The 21,860-nt window shown below is 42.2% G+C and overlaps 1 protein-coding gene across 2 annotated transcripts in view; it reads right to left on the reverse strand.

Moving 5' to 3' along the window:
• uba7 (ubiquitin-like modifier activating enzyme 7) overlaps window positions 1-21,860 on the reverse strand; it is a 57,591-nt gene that overhangs the window by 8,665 nt on the left and 27,066 nt on the right. The gene's annotated exons all lie outside the window — the stretch shown is intronic.

Consider the following 21,860-nt stretch of genomic DNA (forward strand, 5'->3'; position numbering starts at 1 on the left):
CAAAGTCCTGACATCAAGACAGATTTGATTCAGACACCACGTGTTTACTATAAACAATCATAATTTGCACGTGTAGGACTTTAGGAGAAAACATCACCTGACCTGCAGTGAGTCGGGATCCTCACATGCAGAAAAAACATGTCAGAATATGTCACAGAGGCAGACGACCCTGATCACACAGGCGCTGTCTGGTGGGAGAAATTGTGAAGATCAAAACTTGGCTTGAGATGTGAATACCAAAACTCCGGCTAAACCTGGGTCCAATTATCTCTGCTCCAGCAGCCAAGGGGAACTTTTCGACCAGCCCTCACAACTCCCACCACTTATGGGGTTTGGGGTTATGGAGACACACTCGAGGCATACTTCTGCTCAAGTCTGACGGGGTGTCTAGGTCCTTTGTCCCATTTTCAGACAAAGCACGTTTTGTTTGCAAGATGCACGTCGTAACCCTGGTCGTGTTAATGCCGAGTGAATTATCAGTGCAGCCTCAAACTTCCCATTTGCAGAACAGAACTTCAAGCTGAAATGCACATGCAGTACAAAAAATATTTCAAACAATCTTACAAATGCAAAGTCATTGTTGCACTTAAGAATTGACCTCCTTCGTTCAGTGGTGCCACGCCACAGTTTCATGAGTGCTTTTGTGTGCAGATGCTGATTTTACACAATGCTAAGCGGGCATGCAGGCTATTTTTACTCTCTCCACTCCCTTCCTTTCTCATATCTGTCGCACAACTCAGGCAGGAACCAAAAGCCGGTCCACTACCCCATCAGACCATGTGTGTCCGTGAGTCACGTCAACTATTCAACACTATAGCAAGGGAGAAAAAAAATAAGCAAGAACACTGGAACCAAACTGGCTGCTGGAAACAATTACAAATGGTTTCCCACAAGCACCACTACAGTATCTTTTTGTCATGAAACCTCCGCCATAAAAATGAAAATGGCCCAATGAAACAGTTATTTCTGGGGAAGGAGACGGGATGGGAAGCAGAGAGTTATTGTTTTGCTCTTAGAGCAACACTGAACCAAATTACTGGTCTGCTTTACTGGGAGCCCACATGCAATTCTCTGCAGCTAATAATACATAGACACATCTTTATCCAATGTTATATTTTACTATAATGCTTGATTCCGACTGGTTAATCACAGCTTTGTACGTTGAGTTTTTTCTGAATAGACCGGTGCTATAAACACAGTTCTGATCACAGACTTTGGAGAAAGTGTTCAAATATTTTTTAAATTCAATTTAGGGTAATGTAAGACCTACATCTCCCTGTTTGGGTTTATTTTGTAACAATGAATCACTCGATGTACATTCTGCAACCCAGTTGCCTGAAAAGGTTACATTACATTTGCCTGATATTATGTAGCGGATACACTGAAACTTTACTTTTCTTTACTTTTCATCAATGCAGTGGTTAACGTGTGGTTATGTTAAGGCCCAACTTGGTTATGGTTAGGAGAGGATCATGTTTGGGCTTAAAAAAGCCCAGCTGGAGAAGCTGTAATCTTGGTCAAATCAACAGCTTTTCGTGGCACAATCCCAGCTGGAAATACAGCAATGTCTCAGTAAAAAACATCTGCTTTTTGTGGTACTTTACCACTAGGAAACAAAGTGTTTTTTTGGTAAACGACAACCTCTTTTTGTGGCACTATCCCTAGTGGAAAAACTGCGATTGGACCGGTTGCAAATAAAAAGAGTTTGGTAGCTAAAAAGCTGCTGAAAACAAAGCAATAACTCACTAATAGCACCTAGTTTTGTTGTTTGTTGGTCTTCAATTGGTCGGCAGCTTGGCATGCATCTCGCCATTCACCAACCCCTTCAACTCCCGGTGACAAAGTCAACTTATATATTACGTCACTTCAGAAACGTTAATATGATGACACTTATAAAACGTACAAATGTAACATATTCGTGGTTTGCAGAAACGTACAACTCCAGCATTTTGTTCTGCATTATCCATTACATAAACCACCTGCACTCAAAGCGGATACAACCATTTTGAAAAAGACCAATTAAAAGGGAGAGTTACAGAGTTCATATTACATAATATCATATAAGTCCATGCAATTAAGTTTGGCAAGGTTATCTTGAGGTTAGTGTAGCATTACTGTCTAAGAGGTCACCTGTCATGTTGACAACAGCGTGACTGACAAATCCCTGCCAAGTGTTACTTGGTTGCTCATCACAGCTGCACAAAATCAGCTTGGCCTTGGGGTTGGAGTGGCCATCTTGAAATGGCAGGCTGGGATTTTTAAGTGGGCTCAAGGTAAATGCATTAAAAATAAGTCTCTGGTGTTAATGTCAATGAATATTAGAAATGCTTAGAGCTGTATGGTCCCTTATTTGACGAATCGTTCAACCTCAGGAAAGCCTTTTTTACATATGCTGTGTCCAGTGTGTGTCTGCAGATCCAGACGTCTGTTTGGACACAAAGCAGAGCTGCCACTCGGGATTCGGGTTGTTAAAATATATCGAGTTCAACTTCAGAGGATGAGGATGAGACAAACGGCCATGTCACAGGCCTGAGTGGATAAAGCCACACTGCTGAACATATAATGTAAGATCTGTCTGATCTGTTGTTGGAGAGCAGCCAAATTTCTCATCTGCTGTCCACATACTGCAGTCTGTATAATAAATGGAGCTTTGAACTTCCCCCTAAAACATGACACAGCTGGTCTTTCCAAAACAATAAAGGAACACAATGACATTTCAAACGTTTAACTGCTTCTCATTTCACCACAGCACCCGTCATTGTTTCACTGACGCTGTAGATAATCACATGCACGTTGGTAGCATCAACGCAAGTCACGATGTGGAAACATCATTAACAAGAACACAGGCTGTTCTCATGCACTGTTTGTGTGTATACCTAAGAAAAGTGATGCACCACAATTTGTATATAACCCACAGAATCATGAGCTAGAAATGTGTGTGCAACCTATGTAATTGGGAAGGCTGCAATCACTTGACCATTGCAAAGACAGGAGTAAACGAAAGTAATATAAGAACTTAAAGTCAGTGTAAGGAGGCAGGTTGGGGCAGTGGATGGGTCAAGCAACACAGGACTTTCCCCCATAAGATCAGTGTTAGGAAACATGAAACCAAGTGAACTCAAAGTTATTTTAAGGTTTGTTGTCACCATTTTTCTTCTCCTAACCTTAACATAAGCCCCTTTTACACTGCCAGATGTTCGGTGAATGTTGGGCCGTTTTGCCGGCAAGCTGCGAGCGTTTAGACACACAGAGTCGAATTGGCGAGTTGATCCGAGGTGCCCAATTTTCCGCCTCGTAGGGTAGACATATTGGCGGAACCCTTTTAGTTTAAACAGACCAAGGCGGCCTTCCGCAACGGGAGGGGCTGTTGATGACCTGTGGGAGGAGCTGTTGATGACGCTGCTTGTACGACCCACTGGCGGTGGATAAACAGGAAACAGCTGATAGCAGGAATTAGCGAGCAGCTAGTACCAAGAGGGGAATGAGCAACTGGGGAGACAAAGAATTGCGCACCCTCCTTGTCCTCGCAAACGAAGAGGCCATTAACCATCAAATGACGGAGACGGTGAAGGACGGGCCAACTTACGAGAGAATCGCCGAAGGACTGACCAGCCGCGGCTTCCCTCGGAGTATGTCACTGTTTACGTCACATGCTGAGCTACACTTTTTGTTACTTGCTCACGCTCCCATTGCCCCGAAAAAGGCGCATTCTGTATAAACAAAAGTAGGTAGGCGGTATTTTGCTGCACTCTCTGATTTTGTTTTTATACTGCCAATGCTGAAAGAAGACTGATTGGGCTTTCCTGCAAATTTGCACAATTCCTGTTTAAAAAGGGCTATAGTTACTTTACTTGCCGAAACCTAAAGGCACCCAACCATGTTTCTTTTCTTAAACCTAACCTCTGTAACTGTAGGTTAAATATGCAACTTAACTTTACATAATAATTCGTTAGGTATCACTGTTGTGTCATGATGCGTGTCTTTCCCCTTTTTTCCTTATCTGTTTGTTTTGATTGAAAGCAAATCCTAAAATGCTTTACTCTCTTTGACAGAATCTACGTGGGTATTTTTTAAATGACACAAAATTCTTCCAAATTTCCCATCAGTGTTTGTGGCTTCTGCATTACTGAACATTACGCATGTTATAAATCATCTCTCCCTGTGTGGCCTGCTCAGATATGAAGTTCCCCTCACATCTGATGAACAGGACAAACTCTCGGCTGCTTCCTCTTGTTGACAGGAAGCCTGTTCAGCTTCCCTGCTCTTCCTGAAAAATCTGAGCATAGACAGTAACAGCCTCCAGGAAAACATTATAATCTGATCATAAAGTAAGGCATGTATCCAATACACATCCTTTCATCCTTCCAACTTTCTGTTCCTAAAACAGTAAATCAGGAGCAGATATAAATAAACAGATGACTTAAAACACACAATAAATCACGATTGCTGTGCAAATTCAGAGAAACTAAAAAAGTTATAGTTTTTTATAAGGTGAGATGTGAAATCAATAACAGAGAGACCTCACTTTGATCAACTTTGATTAGATGGTTATAAAAAAAGGTGTTTTATATGTGTTTAAGAACTCCGAGAGGTTAAAAAAAACTTTATCCCATTATTCTGTTTGCAGCACTTCGTAGATTTATATTGAATTCTATCTGGCCCAAAGAACTTAAGTCAAAAATGACCTCTCGGCAGTAGATGTGGAGCAATGTTCAATAATACCTACACTTTAACTTTACAGAATTACACGATCAAAAGGTCAGAAGGATCTGGCTTCATCAGAAAGTGTTATTTCCAGTGAGTCACAGTACAGTCTGAGAATCTCTGAGAAGACCTGAAACAAGAGTCGACCAAGCACCACAGCCACAGTCTGGACCCTCAATCAAACAACTTATCAAGGGTGATAAAAATAGTACAAATCAGTATTGTTTTTAGATTTGTGTTCTGGATCCTCCAGAATTAAGAGAACCTCTATGCAGCAGTTTAACAGCACAGGACCTGATACACAATAAAATCTCTTATGATAACAAGTGGACCCAAAAATAGACTCCTCTGTCTGCAGATATACGTGAGGGCATGGGAATGTAGTGCAGCCAGAGGAAGTTCAGCCAAGTGAACCTGATAAGGAGGTACAATGAATCCAAGTCTGATTGTGATCCCCTTCAGGGAACACAAAAATGCTGGTCACTTTGCTCAGGTCACTGGATGTGGAGTGTAATAATAATAATAATGTGAGTTTTTTTAATCTTGCCCTTTAAGACAATAGAGCGTTTTCGGAGGCAGGAAGCTGCGATCGGTAGGCAAACCTCCATAAGTCCTCCTCCCTGCAGTATGACACAAGAAACAAGCACTGCCGAGGCATGCTCCTGCCTTCAGCTTCATTATCTGGACAGAATCCCAACAGTGGAAACGTTTTACAACCCGTTGTGGCTAGAGGCCTGCTTCTTCAAAGGCAACTCTTTTCCTTTGGAGGGCTTCAAAGTGAGCTTTACGGGAGGCAGATGGAGGATCTGTGTGGTCTTTTTAGATCATATTTTCATCTTAAGCTCCTTTAGCTTCTCTTAGATTTAATTTCGTAGACGACAAGGTAAATTTCACTGTGATCTCATGTCCTAGATTAGTCCACGACTGAGCCTCAAAGTCGAGCAGCAGTTCGCTTTTGAACATATGGTAGTGCTGCTGCTGACTACTGTATATGTTGTATACTGCAGCACAAGCAGGTATGCACCAAGGTTACTTCAGATGATAGTGGATAGTCAGTATTTTTTAGAGCATGAATTTAAGCCTTTATTTGCTGGGGGGGTAATAAAAGATTCAAATTACTTAAAATAGTGTTACTCTAATCATACATTTAAAGATGAGCTTGCATGTTAAAGTGTAAAATCAGATATGTTGTATGAGACACGTAGCTTTAGTCAAGACAACATCAAATGGAGTCTTTCATATTTCAAACAACCACTGTATTTACTGGAACCATAAACGGACAATCAATTTCCACTTCACCAATCCAGCATCAATACGCCTTCCTTTACGTCATACCTACAGTACAGAGCCAGCGGCGATGCACAGTCATACTGCTAGTGACATCACAACATCAATGGATGGAAGTTCACAGCTGTAAACGGTGTGCAACGCCACTAAACTGTTCCTGGAAAATTAAAGTGAATCTGTGTGTGTATATGCGTGTGTGTGAACAGACTTTGCAGACTGGTCTGATGCATTGTCATTGTAGATAAGCATAAAGTGAGGCACCATGCAGCTATTTTTGTGTGAGATATTGCAGCTGAGAATGGAGCAGTAAAGCTGTTAAATCCCATCAAATAAAAACCTGGTATACTGCTGAACAAAATGTTCTTTCCTCCAGTTGCTCAAGTTGTTACAAAGAGAGAGAACCTAAACCTGACTGTTTGATCAATGTGTTTGTCTGAGCTAGTGCTCCAGTAAAACTGCTCATAACATTAAATTTCTTTGTGTAAATATTGAGTCCAGGATCATTTTCACTGAGCACACCAGTTTCTTGGATAATAATCAGTAGTTTTGGCTTCCAGATTGAAAAATAAACACGTTGTGCTTTTATCTAAAGGGGAACTTCGCAGATTTTACACATCAAAGTCTGTTTACAGATCTTAGGGAGTACTGCTGCATTAAAAAGTTGTAGAAAGTCTTCTGAGGCTTCCCGGGGAGCTGTGTGAAGTCTGATAAAATAAAATGCCTCAAGTGATGTCACATAAATCAGCACTGGTTGGGTCTGAAGAAGTTAGAAAATCTGGAGGTGTGGAGTCAGAAAGAGGTGAGCGAACCAGATTTATATTGGCCGCTACTGGCATATTACACCTGAATGCAGGCGCCAGGTTTTGACAAGACATAAGAATGTGCGCATCGATTTTGTCCTAACTGTGCACTCTTTTAACCACCAAAGACTACTTTAAAATAATGATAATACTGCATGTGTATCCTGTTTTGAGGCACACTTACCATAATCAGAAATAACGCTGAAGTGCAGTTTACCTTTGTCAACAGGAACATGTTTGTTTATGTTGTACAAAGTGACGACAGCACTGTCATGTAAAGTGTGTCCTTTGTCTTAACGGGAGTGTCATCTGCTACCATGTCACTATTGATCACCACTCTCTGTGGACAGCAGTGAAGAAACAGATGGCTGAGACCTCCAGCATCTCCAGAGAATTGACAGGATGCCCGCCTTTCACACTGCTCAACACATCAAAATACATCAAAACAAGACAATAAACAGAATATATTAAGAATCGGCCTTAAAGATACTCTGTAATTCAGATCATAAACTGTATGTTTTGAAAGATGACTTCTGGATTTATTGGTCTAGGGTGGAGGAGGAGCAGCAGAGGCAGCTCAGCGGCCCGCAGACACTTCTCAGGAGAGTGCCGAGTTTGACACACAGCCTAAAAGCAGCCCGTTCCTTTTGAAAGGCTTCCATTGACGTGTAAAACAGCAAACAGAATCTCAATGTGATTGTCTTTCAAATGAGAAGATAACAGCACTCTGCCCGACTGAAAATGACCTGGGGCAGCAGGACTGAGTCAATAAAATGCTCCTCTTACAAATGGGCCACTGACATGCTGGAGCCTGCAGAGACACTCAAACAACACTTCTGATAGACGGAGTCGCAGTTTTAAAGCAATTAATGATCATCGAAATGCTTCAACATGATGCATCTGATGGTCCCAACACAAGACCAAGGATTATGGCTGCTCGTGCATCTTCCCAACATTTATATTACATGCAAGTTTCTTATAAAGACCTTGCATTTTTTTTTTATCATAACAGAGTTCCTGTCAATTAAAATCTTGTATAATTGCATTTATATTGACAGTTACTGGATTCATTTCTGCACAAAACAGCAAAGAACCTTAATTTTCTTGTGTAGCCGGCCCCTCCAGGATGTTGTGATTGCAACTAATAATTCAAATTCAACCAATCCCTGTGCAATTTCCTCTAATCATCACAACTTTTCCACCAAATGTGACCAATTATCAGAGTTTCCCGTGAAATTCACCACTCATAACAGTCCCCCGCAAAACGTCACCAAACTCCCCTGCCTGTTTCTGGTTGTGAAGATGCAGACATGTATGTAAATGTCACATATACCAACAATAAGTACTGCTAAAGACCGTGCAAGGCAACTCCTTAATGTTCTGCACAAAAGCAGGGGTACGCTGTTTAGCGCTGCACACAAGGTTGCACACAAACAAAAGTCATCGATTGACAAACACTTTCCTGCTACAAAACACACCTGGAGAATGGCTGAAATGTGTTGACAGTCAAGACAAATCACCACGACTGAGGCTGGTGCATCAGCCAGTGCTGAAAGAGTCAAGGTGAGTTAGATTAAATATGCCTGGTTAGTGGTAATGAAAGTGTAGTATGAATAACAAACTCAGAACAGTCGAGTTTTATTCTGATTGGAACAAGCTGCCCTCATTTTTAAAAAAATAAATCATACCAAAATAAATAAAGAAAATTGGCATTTTTTACTTGTTCATAGAATTTTATTGCCCAAAAAACTTTGCAACATGTATCACATTTTTTAGAAAATCATTTTAGACCTCAACAAAAAGCCTGCAAAATCCTGCAGGGACGGTCCAGTATCCAAGTGCTAGTAAGCATGACCACTAGAGCACACACTCTTTACTACTGGTATGTAGTATGGAATTGGGACACAGCTTTTATTTCTGGAAATGTGTCACACACTGAGATCAATTCAGCAACCCACAGCTCTGAACATAAACTGTGATCAGCGTGCTCTCTATTGCTACAACCCAGCTTGTAGCATTGATTAAACGCTTTAGAAATCAAAGGTCACGCTCTTTGGTTACGTGCTGTAATGCGGTATGGAATGATGTAACTCTTCCATGTATCGGCCACTGGAGCAAATTATCGATATCTGTGCGTCAATATGATGTCCAGTCCTTGTCAGCAATTAATAAACTATAAGGTTTGGACACAAACTAATAAGACATATGAGACTTCTGTAACACTCTCAAGACATTGAAGACTTAATGGGGCAAATTACCCAGAGACAACAGAGGACGTATCGCTTACTTCAAGGTTTAACCCAGATTTAACTTCTGTACCCTGTGAAAAAGAGATACCACAATATAATAGTAATACCTACCTAAAAGTCTTTTTGTTTTACTTAAAATCAGTTCAGTGTAGTTTTTAATTGTTCTCATGTACAGGTAAAGCAACACCATGCAAATTCCAGACTGAGCAGGATACATGAGAATCAAGAGAGATCTTTTTCAGCCCCATTTCTGCACAAGCCTTGACACGACACACATGCATGGTGAGACAGTGTGAAGGGCTCGTGGAGAAAGTGGTGACTGCAACAATGATTACTACATTGTCCACAGAGAAGGTGACAACAAGGAGACGACCTTTCTTCCCATCGGCCTTAGGGTTGGGTACCAAACTTGGTACTTTAAAGGGTATTGTCAAAATTACATCGGAACGACTAAGTACCAATTCACATTAAATCAATCAAATGCCAAATTTAGACACATAGAGCATATCTGGGCGAAAGCACTGCAAAGCGCCCTGAAACCAGGAAGCCAACTACGGCGCTTCATCGGCTTCTATGAGCAGAGGCAATTGCAATAAATTGAAATACATAGTGCTGGTTTATGAACTGGTTGGAGTATAAACCAGGTTTGGTTGGGTAGGTTGGTAAACACTTCTTGTTTTATTTTAATGAATATGAAATATTTTTTGCCATACTAGAGGCATGGCTCAAGGGAAGGCATGTCAGCTGGTCCACCGCTTTGGTCCAGATTGAAATATCTCAACATCTGCGTTGGACTGGCACAAAATTTGGTGCAGACATTCATGGTACCCAGAGGATGAATTCGTATGACTTTGGTGACATTTCCTCTGGAGCCACCAGCAGGTTGACATTTATAGTTTTTAATGAAATGTCTCAACGACTTCTGGATGGATTGCCGTGAAATTTAGTAGATATTCATGTCCCCCCTTAGTATGAACTGTAATCACTTTGCTGATCCCTTAGGCCTGCACACTTTGATGTTGCATAAGCCCAGTGCAGTGCTTCTTTTGCCTGTAAACGTGGAACATTATATCGCCAATTTTTAATTCCAAAAGCCAGCCTAAAGACAACTGAGCCTTCGCTGCCTGAGTCACTCAGCTTTGCCAAACAGACTGTTGCCAAATGGTGCAACTTCCTGTCTCATTCATTACAAAGGAAATTGAGGCAAAACCATTAATTTGTTAAACATCAAATTAGCATACAATCCATGACAAACAGCCATTAGCAGCTATTAATAACCCTGCAGCCCCAGTCCGTGGATGTACATAAACTGTTCCATATCCTTTATGAGTGCATTCATGTGGCTTTAAGACCAGTAAAAACTTACTTTATTTCTATTTCCATTACATAATCTGGACATGTGTATGTTATTAGTCAGTCCCTCATGTGCACTGCATACATAAGGGAGAACATACAGTCTGCACATAGATGGCATGCAGACAGACTGTCCTGCAATGCCACACATCAGAGGACACAATCTATGGGCCTTATGTTCCACATGTGACATTATTATTGCATACAGCGACCCAAGCTGGAATGTTCAGTGTATATGTATGAGGTAATGGTGCCTGTGTGTTGGTAGAGTGAGTAAAGGAGGAAAAAGAGAGACATGACAGAGTGCCTTTAGAATTCAGAGTTAATGTCTAAATTTGTAAACTCGCACAGTAACTTCAATATAATGTCACTAATGAGAAACCTGCAGCCCATCTCCTGCTAGCACTGGTGCTTTAATGAGAGAATAATGACGCACGAGGACAGAGACCTCTAATAACTTTCATATGGTGCTTCGAAAAAAGTGGTGAGAAACATGGCAAATACCGGGGCCAACAATGGATGAGAGATAAATGGAAAGATGGAAAGACATGTCATCGGCCCATAGTTAGACCCAAAGTTATTGCTGAGGAAAATTGGATCCTCTACTATCCAAACTGGAAGGAAAATAGATAAATAAGCTCCTTCCAGCTATATTTGAAAGTCACATGTGAGAATCAAATTAAAGGCATAATCATTTTCATCTGCTTTTAGGTTTATTTAACATTCCACTGAATCTACCAGATGAGACACGTGCTCAACACCGCAGACGAACAAAATGAAGTTATTATCACAGCACACAGCTGAGGTATCATAACCGACCCAATGTCAACATTTAAGGCTCTTTTCTAATGCTATTTAAACAGACAAGTATAAAAACTGACGTTTAGAACATGCCTCACAAAGCCGGCTTTATTATCTCTCCCTGCAGGAAAAATAGACAAACCCACAGCAGGAGTAATGAGCTCTCATATTAAACCTTGAATTTACGTGATCAAAATCTGCTTCAGATATTTGTGAAGGTTGTAAAAATAATTTCTGTGGTACATTTTAGGTGAAAACATCCTGTCAGTGTGGACCGAATGACTGCTTGTTGACTGAATCCTGTCCACTTTAGTTACTGTTGCTATGCCTGTTTGACTTTCTGTTCTCACATTAAAAATATTGAGTTTCCAGTGATAACAGCAGCAGAATCACCACTCACAATTTGCAGTAATTTAGTGGCCAGGTAGCAAATTAGTTCAATTTGCAAATGAGCAGGCCTCTCATCTCTAGCGGGCAACCGTCATTTGCCAGCTGAAATGAGAAGTGTTGCTAGCAGATTTTTTCAGCTAATTAGTCAGACATGCTAATATCTGCAGCTCACTTTAGACAGTGTTTAGTCTATTCCTTTTATTTTTGGCTTTGGTAAGGCTTATAAAGAAGAAATCCAAAGCTATAAACACTTTTGCTTTTACTCTCATTTTCCATGGATTTAAAGTTAAAATCTTAGACTTTTTCCATGTACTTACTTCTCTCAAATATGGTCTTTAACTAAATATAAATGTGTTTTTTCAAGATAAAACTGCACATTTTTGAGAGGTCTTTTATTGTGACTAGCCCAAGGCACACCTGTGTAGTAATCAGGCTGTTTAATCAGCATCTTGATATGTCACACTTGTCAGGTGGATGGATTATCTTGGAAAAGGAGAAGTGCTCACTACACAGAGTTTAACAAATCTGCGACAAGAATTTGAGAAAAAGAAGTCTTTTATGTGCATAAAAAAGTCTGAGATCTTTAATTTAAAAACAAAAGTCCATTCAACCATCCATTTTTAAGTGCTTATCAGAAGCCAGGTCGCGGGGGCAGCAGGCTGAGCAAAGTATTCCAGACGTCCCTCTCCCCAGCAACGCTTTCCAGCTCCTCCTGGCAGACCCCAAGGAGTTCCCAGGCCAGACGAGATATGTAATTCCACATGTGTCTGCCCTGGGACCTCCTACCTGTGGGACAGGCCCGTAACATCTCCAATGGGAGGCACCCAGGAGGATCCGGATAAGATGCCCGAACCACCTCAGCTGACCCCTTGTGACGTGAAGAAGCAACAGCTCTACTCCGAGCTCCCTCTGGACGTCTAAGCTCCTTACCCTATCTCTTCTTGTTCAGTGTATATTTACTATTTACTCTCATAAACTGTGAATACTTTATTCAAGGTAACAGTAATCTTGTATGGGCTGCTCCAGAGGGGTTAGAGGTCAGGGCCGACTGCAGGGTAGTGCCTCTGAAGCAGGTTGGGATTCTCTGCCTTGCTCAAGGACCCTTCAGAATGTGGCCTCATTGACTACATTTACATGCACACTAATATTCCACTATTATTAAGAATGTGACAGTATCCTGACTTTGATGCGGGTCATATAAACAGCATATTCCATTTGGATATTTCAAATGTAGCATTTTCCAATTAAGACATGTGGGATAAGCTGATATTATTCTGGTTTTAGGAGCTTCCTTTGGACATGTAGACAGCACATTCGGAACATGCATCTCAGTTGAGGTTTTTACTGCAGTTTGCGACACATGACCTCTTGCCTGTTTACAGTCAGCTCTGTGCTTTGTCAAGGATGCATTGGACAGAAACCAGCAGTTTGCAAGGCTGGGGTAGAGATGCATGGCCAAAAGAAAAGGGTACATTTCTGGTCAGAAGAAGAAACAAACCTACTTTACATTATGCAAGACTTGGATATCAGCAGGTTTTTGGATATGTGCACATATTGTAACACCAACCTTTTAAAGAATGTGGTTGAAGCAACGAAAGATGGAGGCTGAGTTTGCACCAGTCTGCCACCAGTGGAAAACTGGCAAAAAAATGTAAAAAAGAAAACTGGCACAAGTGGCTCCAGGTGTTGCACTTTCTCATATTTTGACGTGATAAACAACATGTAAGGGCACATTAAACAGAGTATGCATGGATGATTTTAAATGGTAATATTACTGGAATATTCATTTTCATTAGACATGAATGGTGAGCAGTCTGTCTAACCAAAAAGCCATCCTGTTCTTGTGTTTGTCATAAAAGACTCTGACCTGTGGCTTATATGCATGAGATGAGGAGATGAGGACATATGGTTTGGGATGATTTGAAAGAGCTGCTAACTACCACACGCCGCTGGCTTCTTAATTTGGCTTAATAGGGAGCATGCACGCTGAGTTTATGAGCTGTGCCACTTATGCGACTAATAAATTATCTGGATAGCTATGAGCTTTCTTTAAATGATCTTTGGATGATGTCTGTCTATGCTTATGTCTACACAAATAAACAACACTGTACAGACGTAACATTGTTTTGATGACACAAATGGGAAGCTAATGATCTGTGGGGAACTAAAGAACAACAGCGATGGAACAACAGATGACTTAAAAACATATGGCCAACCACACAATAACACCAACAACGAAAAACCTGGAGGACAACAGAAGGCACAAGCCATCTATGTTGATCACAGATTACTCATTATCCCGAGAGCACTATTCATGTCCGGGTCTTAAGTTACACACTGCACAATGCCGCTCCACGCCGGAGCTCCCAAAGGAATACCAAGGGCCTTGGATCATGTTCACCCTGTTCCTTTACTGGCACAGTCCAAGGCGGCCAACACAGATTTAACCACATGAGAGGTAAATCTCCCCCTTTGTTGTTCTCTTTCTCTCTTTAAAGCCAGTCCCTGTTATTTGTGTGACAGATGTGCGACCTTCAATTATGTAAGTGCTCCAATCTCAAATAAAGTCACTGGTTTTAAATTCTACATGTAAAACAATATACAACCATCCTGGATATTCAGCAAAACATTCTTATTTCTGTTCGACTTCTCAGTGCGCATCAAACAAGACTTGAAGTTGGCTTTTTTGCTGAGCAAGTTGTGAAGGAACGGTTATTAGAAACAGAGGCCAGAGCAGATGAACACAATTCCCAGCCTCCTCTTGGTGCTCTACAGACCATACAGCAAGATCACATAGTGCTCACTGGGAAATCTGGTTTCAATACACCGCTTCCTGTGAAGGCAGGAAATAGCCGTCATTTCTGCAGGCAATTAACAAAGAACCAGTGTGAGCATCGGCCTTGCAGCAGCTTCCCTGAGATCAGGAGCCTTGCCTCCAACACTGCCAATTCAATTAGAAATCAAAAGGGCAAAACTGGGGAAGAGGGGCACCAAGGGAGCGTGAAAGGGCACCATGTTAAGACAGAGAGTGTGGAGGATGTGTGCACAGACATGGAAGAGGGAGTATTTCCATGGCACACAACCAGCAGGCAGCCGAGCAGACAAGTAAAGACAGCATACACTGGTACAGAGAGTTGGGCAAGCTGCTGGAGGGGTTAAGGATGGAGCTATTTAATACCCGGCTGAGACACGTCCTCCTCTGTCCTGGCCTCGGGTGTGTTTCACTTCACATGTTTTACTGAGGCTGCAGCTCGGTTACAGCTGCAGGAGCACAACACTCATTAATCTTTGTTGCACTTGAAATATCCTCTGGTGTCTTGTGAGGTTTTGTTTTCTGCAATAACAAGGCATGCAATGTCTGCACTGTCTTTGACCGTGCAGCCCCTTTCAACTACGTACTGTTATTTTACAACCAGCAACAAAGAGCGCATTTCAAGCAGTATTTGTTTCTCTTTTATTGCCCACTTGCGGGTAACAGAACAAGCAACTCTGAACTTATTTCTGACCACCCAATGACTGTAGGTCCAATATTTACTCTGCGTTTAGCTCTGGTGTGGTTTCCATCAAACTCTGGAGGGCAATATCTGGCTCCTTACAGTAGTTCACAGGCTAGTCTATAGCTTTGTCTATCTGCTATTTGATGCATACAGCTGGTTTATCACTCAGTTTATTTCTATGGCAAACAGCTGTGTGCTGCTGCTGGAAATGGGGTCGATGAGAACGGCGAGATAACCGATAATAGGTAGTTACAAGCATTAAAGACTAAAGATATTATCGCTACATTTCAACCGCATGTTACAACACGACTCTGCTCAACTTGTTTTATTTGGTTTTCCATTAACAAAGTTGTGGATGATACCTGGTGCTTTTTTTGGTAACACCTCAAGGTTGCGAGCGAGTCTAGCCGATATTAGAGGGTTAAGTTAAAACACTGCAATGCCACTGTTTGGTAAAAGAGAATCATTACTTGTGTGACAAACATTAGCCATTTTTAAATGGCCAAGCTACCGTCAAAGCACTTCTTATATTCACTAAATCCAGATTTTGGATGGCAAAAAAAATGGCAGCCCGAAAAGCTATGCCACACAATTGTCAAAGTGCGGACTCTCTTGTGTTTGGTTGTCAATGAAAGGAATCAGTACGTGTTACGTTGAGGGTGATGAAACGGCAGTTTCACTACACTGAGGGGTACTGTCTGCAGTAGAAAATGAAACCGAGAAAAGGGACTGGTACCAACAGTCAGTGAGTCCAGTCCAATCTCGTCAAACCATGCAGAAAAATCCAGCCTAAAAAACTGTGTAAGGTGATAGGTGATAGAAGTGATAGTCAGGTGATAATTCTCTGTACAACCTGGTCGCAGTCCCAGGGTGTCAAAAAAACGTTGCTTGGGCAGCAGCCCTCAGTCAGTACGTTTACATACATGCAGTAGTCGAGCTAAGCTCATAGCTCAGCTAATCAGTCAAGTCATACTTGTCTGAGTATACATGCAGAAGGGAAAATCGAACTTCTGACCAGGTGCGTCTGACTCCGCCTCTAAAAGCCTCGATAGGCAGCGCTGTGTCCTTTTTAATACAGTGTGTATCGAACTAGTTCTGGTTCTAGTTCAGAAACTTTTTAAAATAAATCAGCGTTTCACATTTTCCTACCACCCATAAACTTCAAAATGTTTAGCTCCTTTAGCTGTCGGAGCATGAATGTAGTTTCCTCGTCCGTCCAGAAGTACGTCTTCTACTTCTCCGCTGCATGGTGTTTGTTTGTTTGTTTTTCCGGGAATTACTGCATTGCTGCTACGTCATCTCCTTCTTCTTCCGGGTGAAAGCCTACGAAAGAAAAAGTGGTGCGTGCCCAGATGGCCAAGTCCGATTCCAGTTGGACTAAGTGGATCAAATTATCTAGGTGTGTTAGTAGAGCTACGGATAGTCCAATTTCAGTAGGACTAAGCTGTTTACATGCATTTAAAAGTCTGGTACTGACTAAGCCAATAATTCGATTTTCTCAAGCTGCATGTAAACGCACTGAGTGTCAGATTTGGACGCTCAATGCAACCTTCAGTGTCTGTATGATACGCAGTGAGCTTTCAACCAACTCCAATATTAATCTATTTGCATCATTATTAGATGTTCAGAGGAAAGTACGTAGTATCCAGGAGGCCGGTGTTTGTCTCCTGCATAAAACTAAAAGTCGTAGATAATTTACATCAACTACGATCTTTTCCTAACCCTAAGCAAGCAGATTTGTTGCCTTAGCCTAAGCGCAGACTCCCTTTGTCAAGATACAGCGCACTGGTGCTTGGGCAGAAGCGCTTGGGCATTTTAATGACGCCAGGAGCCTCTGCTCAAGCGACAAAATGTGACAAGAAGGAGATCTGTGGTTTTGTCATCACAAGCAGCTCCTTTCAGATTATAGATTAATTTTAGTCTGTCATGCAGCTGATTTATATGAGTTGGAAAGATTCAAGTGTTAGTGTCAGTTTCAGTAAATCTTCTAAATACAATGACAAATAGGGTGCCGACAGCAGAGCAGGATCTTCTAACTTAAACTCTGTAGCTTTAAAAATGTGGCAGCAACATCTGAGCCAAGCAACACCAAGCTCTTCACGGATACATGAGGATGTCTAATGTAGATTTTGTGCTAACATTTCATTTGAGTGATATCCATCTCTGTGAGCTTGCAAGACTTGCAGCTCCTTTAATGGCCTGTGCCCTGGACCCCCGACTGAAAAACATAAACACACGGAGGAAAACGATACTAAAGACTGGCAGTGTTGAGCAGACAAGGACAGCCTCCCACTTGTTTACATTTTTCCGCCTCCATAACAGCAGCGGGGGAAGGCCGGAGAGAACTTCCTATTTTGGGAAACAGCCGCTTTAAAGCAACAATTTCTGGAAAAGGGTTAGCATGGTGGGAGAGGGAGCAGTAATCTATTTTAGTTAAAGAGTCTGTGAGTAAAACAGTGATGTGTGGACAGAGTGGTACACAGCCACATCTAAAACACCTCTTCCAAAAGCCTTCAATCACAACAACCCTGGGACAAACATATTGTTTTCCTCTTCGGAGTTGTGATAATCCAGGTTACTTTACGACGACCGCCAAACATCTGGCAACGCTGCGATGAGGTGGTTAAAATACACTGGGTGGGCCACCAGTACTACCAGTAAGATGTGAGTGTTGTTACCTGATATTAATGAACTGAGACTGATCTCATGAGGGGAGAGGTTTAAGTCATGGCAAAAGTAAGCTGAGCTCTTGATGCTGTATGTCTGATCGGTGATATTTCACAGCTGCACGTCTGCGGTTGCTTCAAAGGCCGCCTAATAAAACTCTCTAATCTGAGACAGATTAGTGAGATAAGAGAATATTAATAGGTATGCTGCCTTTGTTTCTGCTTTAATTGCTGTGGGCTAATATCTGCTATTGTGACTAAGCATCCTCCACTTTCATTTACACGTCTAAGTAGAGAACAAAAGAAGTTTGCAGGGCACAAACATTTATCAAGAATCACAAGCAGGGCTTTTTTATGGTTCCTCAACATGATGTTATCCTGTTATGTGATGAGATAACAACTAGACACGAGTCAGATGCAAGGAACTTTGGATTAAAGGAAAAGATGCGTGTCTAACATAAATGCATAACATAAACATGTTTCATAAGGATCGTGTAAATCTGTTCAGTAATGAGCGGTACATTTTACACTTGTGCAAATGTACTTGTTAGTGCTATTTGGTGGACAAGCTATGTGTTCACAACACTGTTTCTAAATTAGTTAAAGGGGCAAAAAGCAAAATCGTTTCACTGCTAGGTTTGCTGTTGTGCACTGCCTGTAGACCAAAACAAAGTGTGTCATGAGCCACTCCTCCCTCTACCTCTGCTCTCCACTGCTCTAGGCTAAAACATCGCTTCAGGTTAAAGTGGGAAGAAGCAGCGGGTTTATCGGGCAGCTGAGTGAAGCTGGGTGAAGTGCAGGCTGCGGAGGAAACACCGGGATGGGTTAATGTCCGGAGCTTGAGCTTGGCGGGCAGCCTGGCGGGCTGCCTGCTAGGCTAAAACATCGCTCTCACTCACGGAGAAGAGGAGGAACGTTAGCGTTAGCTCCCGGTGTTAGGCTCGCGGGCTGCTCAAGCTCCGACATTAACCCATCCCGGTGTTTCCTCCGCAGCCTCTACTTCACCCAGCTTCACTCAGCTGCCCGATAAACCCGCTGCTTCTTCTCACTTTAACCTGAAGCGATGTTTTAGCCTAGGCTAAAACATCGCTCTCACTCACGTAGAAGAGGAGGAACGTTAGCATTAGCTCCCGGTGTTAGCACTAGCCGAGTCGGCTGCCACCGGCTACTGGAGTAACTTACAGCTATGGAGCGCTTCTATCAGCTATTCTAGTCACGTAGCCTTGCGGGGAGGCTACATTTTAAAATGCTAATTGAAAATGTTAGCTGGGCTGCCGGGCTAACTTACTAACTTAACACAACCGTAACGCCTGAACCATTACTGGGACTGAGCCGCTAATAACTCAAGCTCCAGACATTAACCCATCCCAGTGTTTCCTCCGCAGCCTCCACTTCACCCAGCTTCACTCAGCTGCCCGATAAACCCGCTGCTTCTTCCCACTTTAACCTGAAGCGATGTTTTAGCCTAGCTCCAGATTGTTATTGAGGTTAAAGTGGGAGAGGCAGCGGATCTGTAGGGCAGCTGAGTGAAGTGGAGCCTGAGGAGGAAGCACCAGTTAGCCCCGGTTTCGTTCCGCTCTCTTGCCATTTCATTTCGAAAATATGAGCTGCCATTGCTCACTGGCTGTAGCCTTTTATAGGGAGGGAGAGCCAAGGGCTCCGAGAGGAGGGGGGGATTCACGTGAACGTACATGAACGCGCAGCCGGACCGGCTTGTAAACAATGGACTGGAGATCAACACAGAGAGAGGTTGTGTGAGGTCATGCTATACTCCAGATGAAATTACACCTCTAGTTCATCACATAGCAATTTTTTAATTCCTTCAATCTAGAAATGATTAATTTCGCTTATTGCTCCTTTAACTTTGGCATCTCAACACTGCATTTTTTTGTTACGCATAAGCCAATATGCAGCTACCGATATACCTGTGATAAGATATAATCCGATAATGTTGGCTTGGCATTTAAGGGTCAGACTCTAGTTTGAAATTGATAATAAAGATATTAATTGTAATACACTGTTATATTTTCAGTGATCAAAGAACTGATTACATTTGACACTTAAGATTTTGCTGTGTAGGGCTGCAACGATTAGTCGACTAATCAATGACTAATCGACTATCAAAATAATCAGTGACTATTTTAGTAGTCAACAAATCGGTTTTCATAGAGAAGTACTTTAAAAGTACCCCAAAATACTCTTATTGCAGCTTCTTACGTTCAAATATTGGCAGCTTTACACACTCTCCCATGACGATGAACTAAAACCCTTTCGCGTGAGTATGAAACAAGACATTAGATGACATAATTTTGGGGTTTAGGAGAGACAGACAGACATTTTTTAACATTTTAACACATTTTTTGATAAAATGATTAGTCGACTAATCGAAGAAATAATCAATAAATTTGTCGACAATGAAAATAGTTGCAGCCCTATTGCTACGTGTCTTCAGAATTTAAGAGCCGTTATCTATGTGGATGACACAAGATGGATAGTTCTGGTCCTTGATTATGATCGGCTGAGCCGCGTTCAATCACACACACAGCTGTGACAGCATTACAACAGCATTGCTGTGCCAATTAACCATTGTTTCAACAACTCAGATTTTGTTATGAATTCTTATTTACTTACTGGGTGGGCTAAGCGTTGATGAGTGGTTGAAAGTAATGGACAAGATAGAGGAAGAAGATAAAAAGGAGAAAAGCTAAAGCTAGAAAAGTCAAGAAATGAAGTTGGGACCTTTAAACAGACTGTATGGTCAGGTTACTGTTTTCAGACGTGGGGTGCCGAGAACAATCTGGCCGTTGATTTTACAACTATCACCAAAATGGTGCTCAGTCAGTTTTATGCCACTTTGAAAAACAGAAAAGGTGAACCCTATGGTCGGCCTACATGCTGGGCTTAACTGAAAAGAAGATCCCGAGTCTATCACTAGCAGCAACATTTTTGTTGGAGTAGTGAAGAAAACTGAAAAGAGGGTCACGACAAAACATCCCACCAGCAAGTGTCGATGGAGGTAGACTTTCAGAAAATCAAGCACACTGCTCGACATCACTTCTATCAACCCCCCAGAGCTGCTCTAAAATCACTGTAAACCAAATCCTCTCATGGCTTATTGCTTATACGCTACATAGAAAAGGGGGAATATGTTAAAGAAAAGGAGCTGCAGTGTGTTTTTAGAGGGCATCACAGACAAAATTAAACTAATCATGAAGACTAAAGACTAAAATGTTTTCTTTGGCAGACATTAGAGCGTCTCCCACTCAGATGGCTGAAGGTTTGGCAGCCAACCATCTTTCTCCTTCTCTCTGTGAGCAAGTGTGTAACAGCACACGCATGTTCCTCATTTACTGGTGCCAGATTCGTCCCAAACCCTCAAAACGCTGACGCTGAACCTCAGCTGAGCCTTTTTTCCTATGATTGTGTCCCGTCTCTGCTCTGACTCCTCTGCTGAATAGAGCTGAGTGTAAAAGCTGAGGCTGCAACATTATAAGCCCTGCTGAAAAAGACCTGGGTCTGGAAAATCTAATGTCTGCCCATCCCTCTGACTAAATGATTCAACACTTGAGTATATAACCTCTGGCTGGGATGATGTCAGGTACTCTGTCTGTGTGACTGCAATCATATACTGAGCGTATCCAACGTTCCAGGCTGCTTGGGCAACGTTTTGTTTCAGCCAGCAAATTTTCGAAGTATGTGCAAATACTTTCGCTGACCAAGTTTACAGACAACAACTGTGAGAACACCGGGGACTTTGTAAGTAAGTAGGAGGGCACGTCTGGAACTTCAGAACTGCACAGAAAGTCACAGCTGCCGCTGTCATCGCCGCAGCCTTTAGTGCAGCTGCAGCATTTTTGCCTGTAACCAAAGCTGAAACCAGACCTACACTGTCTCAGAGCTCCCTGCCTTTGCACCCTCACGTCCCAGAGGACACAGTTACTCCACTGGCTGACCCCCAGTGACCCCTGTCTGTCAGAGGTTCAATGCTCTGAGGGAGAAAGCTGGCGAGGGCAGCTCCAATATCTGATTCCCTCCAGAGGTGAGATTCTGAGGGGAAAGCAGTCCAGCCTGTGAGAGGGCACCAAAATTATTCGACGGGATATCCTCGCAGAT

The sequence above is a fragment of the Epinephelus moara genome, chromosome 24, assembly GCF_006386435.1.
Source record: "Epinephelus moara isolate mb chromosome 24, YSFRI_EMoa_1.0, whole genome shotgun sequence".
Lineage (NCBI taxonomy): Eukaryota > Metazoa > Chordata > Actinopteri > Perciformes > Serranidae > Epinephelus > Epinephelus moara.